Source organism: Cynocephalus volans, chromosome 16 (assembly GCF_027409185.1).
Source record: "Cynocephalus volans isolate mCynVol1 chromosome 16, mCynVol1.pri, whole genome shotgun sequence".
Classification (NCBI taxonomy): domain Eukaryota; kingdom Metazoa; phylum Chordata; class Mammalia; order Dermoptera; family Cynocephalidae; genus Cynocephalus; species Cynocephalus volans.
The window spans coordinates 299,762-303,819 of NC_084475.1; the positions used below are offsets into that span (position 1 = coordinate 299,762).

Sequence of the window (4,058 nt, forward strand, 5' to 3'; positions counted from 1 at the left end):
AGAAGAGGCAGAGAGAGGACAGACGGGACCTCCCCAGTTGATGAAAGAAAAGATAGGAACGAGAGACGTGTCGAGCCTGGCGACGGCGACGGCAGCAGGTCGAAGCCCGCCCACCCGCCCCAGGTCCTAGGTGGGAGCGCAGCGCCGGGCGTGACCTCGGCAGCAGCTTCCCTCTCCCGGCGCACGCAAAGAGCGGGCCGAAGCGCCGACCACGCCAAGCGGCAGCGCCCCGCGGGCCTGATCCCCGCTCGCCGGGTGGGCGGGCAACAGGGCGGAGGCCTGCGCAGCTATCAGCCCCTCAACACTCCGCAACCCGTCCCCGCCATCTCTCATCTTGGGTCGCCAACGCTCTTGTCCCCGGAGGGGTGCACCGCGCCTGGAGGCACTGCAATACCAGGCCGATGCGTGGACTGGACGGAGCAAGCTCCCGTTCCACGTCCCTGCTCCAAAAGTGCATTTAATATATTGTCCTCGGATAGAGGACGTATCAGGTATTAAACTGATAAGAACAGATACTACACTTGATCTTAGCCAAAAGGCCGAGAAACGACGCCCGTCCCGCCGCCCCTCGCCACCTGCCGCCTCTCCCTTACCCATCTTTAGCTCACGGTGACCAACCACACCGTCGCCGTCTGCCTCCTTCGCTTTGTCACAGGCCTGTGCAGAACGCTGCGCCCCTCCGCGCATATCTGATGCTCTGCCTTGGAAAAGACACCTTTTACATCCCTTTCTCCTACGGCGGTTCCCCGGCTGAAGCCCCGTTCTCATTTCCATGCCCCGCCCATTCTGCCTCTGGGAGGCGTGGCCACTGCCACGGACTCCACCCTCAGGACCGCCTTGACGCGCTGCCGCGGAAGCTGGGTGCCGGGGCCCGGCTCCTGGTCTGTACCGACCTGCCTTAAAGACTGAGCGAAGGGGATCTGAGCTGCGGGCCGGGAGGGAGACTGTCGGCGCAGAGTGGCCCGACCTCTGCTGAAGAAAGCGGGCGGTGGGGGTGGGGGCGAGGGGGAGGAGGGGCGCACCGCGCCTGGAGGCACATGCAATGCCAGGCCGATGCGTGGACTGGATGGAGCAAGCCCCCGTTCCACATCCCTGCTCCAAATATCCACTTCTGGGACTCTCTTTCGCCGAGATTTTCAAGGAAACATCTCAGAAACTAATTCCTGTATTGCCCCCATAGGCCTTAAACATAAAACTTCCGGTGTCTCATTCCTGCCAGCTAGATCGAAGATGCACTTTCTGGTGCTTGTTTCCTTAAAGTTAAACTTGCTTCTAACTGGGAAACCTCCAGAGACTGCTTGCTTTAGAGATATGCAACAGTGTTTTTTTCTCCGTAGTGAATGCCCATTCCAATGTTATTTCGCCTAGAGGATGCAAAACCAAACTCCTTTAAGCTGTATGCGAAGGCTTTTCAACACTTCTTCAGTTCACTGAGTTATGCTGTATTCTAATGGGGGAAGCTTTGGGACTATCTTTCGTATCGATTTTCCAGGAAACATCTCAGACTCTTGTACCAATATTGCCATGGAAATCCGAAAACATACACCTTCATAACCTTAATTCCTGCAAGCTAGATTGGAGATGAACATTCTGGTGCTTGTTTCCTTAAAGTTAAACTTGTTTCTGACTGGGAAACATCCGGTGACTGTTTGCTTCAGGGATATGCAACAGTGTTTTCTCTCCATACGTGTATGCTCGTTTCAATGTTAATTCATCTATAGGTTGCAAAATGAATCTCCTTTGAGCTGTATGAGAGGTCTATCTACCACTTCTTCAGTTCACCGAGTTATGCTGGATTCTAAAGGGGGGGGCTTCTCGGACTCTTTTACCATAGGTTTCCAAGGAAACTTCTCAAAATCGACTTTGAATATTGCTTCCAAAGGCCTGAACCATACGACTTCCAAACCTGAATTCCTGCCACCTAGATGTGACATACACTTTCTTGTGCTTTTTTCCTTAATGTTAAACTTGCTTCTAACTGGGAAACCTCCAGTGAGTGTTTGTGACAGAAATATCCAACACGGTTTTCGAATCCTGTGTGAATGCCCGTTCCAATGTGATTTCCCATAGAGTTTGCAGAACAAAACTCCTTTGAGCTCTACAAGAGTTCTAACTAATGCTTCTTCAGTTCACTGAGTTATGCTGAATTCTAAAGGAGGAAGCTTCTCGGACTCTTTTTCTCAGAGGCTTTCAAGGAATCTTCTGACTTGACTTGGAATATTGCCTCCAAAGGCCTGCACCATACAAGTTCCAAACCTGAATTCCTGCCAGCTAGATGTCAGATGCACATTCTGGTGCTTGTTTCCTTAAAGTTAAACTTGCTTCTAACTGGGCAACCTCCAGTTAGTGCTTGTGACAGAGATATCCAACACAGTTTTCGAACCCTGTGTGAATGCCCCTTCCAAAGTGATTTCGTGTATAGTATTCAAAACGAAACTCTTTTGAGCTCTACGTGAGTTCTAACGACCGCTTCTTCATTTCACTAAGTTATGCTGGATTCTAAAGGGGGAAGCTTCTCGGACTCTTTTCCTCAGAGGTTTTAAAGGAATCTTCTCATACTCGACTTGTAATGTTGCCTCCAAAGGCCTGCACCATACACATTCCAAACCTGATAGCCCTGGGCACAGTGCCTAAAGGATGAGTCAGCCCCGCAGAGCCACTCAGGTGACTGAGCCAGGCGATGCCCAAGTATATGCCCTATGGGGAACCCATGACTGGGCACAGAATCGCATTTGGCCGGCAGTCAGCGGGTGGCCCGACTGCTGATAGTCCCACCCTTGGGGGATCCCAGGTCCTGCTGGATGCCCCTGCAGAGGGATAAATTGATGGAATGATCCGGACTGAGCCAAATTGAAGGACGAAGGTAGAGGCAGGCACATACGCACCACACACACTGGGAAAGGGATGCAGGAAAACGGGGCAGGCTGTTGGCCTCTATGATGCTCAGGGAGAGCAGAGCAGCCTCTGATCCTAGCTTGTCTGCTTTCTAGACTGTCAGCTGTCCAGGGAGCCCGCGCCGGGCCCGCCCCCCGCCCCGCCGGCCGCCACTAAGGCAGCTCCGCAGCGCCCCCAGCGGCCGCGCCCGACCACGCCCCGCCCGCCCGCCGGTGCGCGGGGAAACAGGCCGCGTGGCCGGATCCGGCTTCTGGAGGCGCCTTCCACGAGGAGGCGTGCTTGGCACTTGAGTAGGGAACTCATCAATAAGAATGACAATCATAGCGATAAAATCAGCGACTAGAGGAACATGGGCCTCCTCGCTCTTCCTCCCACATGTCAGGCTCAGTCCTGCCCCAGGGCCTTTGCACAGGCTGTGTCCTCCGCCTGGAGATTCCACCCTGGCTGGCTCCGCATTCACGTCTCTACGCAAGTGTCACCTCCAGGCTCCCCACCTCCTTCAGGGTGAGCCACGTCACAGCTCCATTCCTGGGCTCCCCCACAGCCCCCCATCCCCCTAACTAAGCACCCAGCACCCCTCCCTCATTCCCTCCCTCTCTTCCTCCCCGCCTGCCATGTCTCCCCCAGATCTGTGATGGGGGGGCTCTTCCTGTTCCCAGAGCTGGACCCACAGAAGCAGCTCAGCTGGTGTTTGCTGACTGAGTCAGCTCTGTGAGGAGAGCAGGTGAACAGGTGAGCTCTTGCTCAGGTCATCCTCGCCATGACACCAGGGTGGTCCCTGGACCTCGTACAGAGCCCCCTCCCAGAAGAAGGAAGGCCCTGACCAGATGCGCACCCTGGACGGCGGACTTCCCAGCCTCCAAAATGGTGAGAAATAAATGTCATTTCTTAATACTTTCCCCAGTTTCAGGTATTCTGTTCTAAGGGACCAGGAAGCCAGCAGAGGCCGAGCTCGGCTCACAGAATCGCGCCCTGCAGGCAGCCGAGCCTTATTGGAGCATCTTCTGCCCATCACCTCTGCAATCATCCCATTGGCCATAGCGAGTCATGGCCACGCCCTCACCAGTGGGTCGGGAACTTCAAATCGGCTGTCAACGTGGGTGGGGGGGGTCCAGGGAAGGGGACAGAATTCGGAAGAGGAATAAAAGGGGATAGAACAGGAA

General features: G+C 54.7%; 1 non-coding gene across 1 annotated transcript; it reads right to left on the reverse strand.

Moving 5' to 3' along the window:
• Window positions 1–360: 360 nt before the first annotated feature.
• LOC134365273 (U2 spliceosomal RNA) lies at window positions 361–551 on the reverse strand. Its single transcript, XR_010021986.1, has one exon. It is a non-coding gene; the product is annotated as a U2 spliceosomal RNA (small nuclear RNA).
• Window positions 552–4,058: the final 3,507 nt, after the last annotated feature.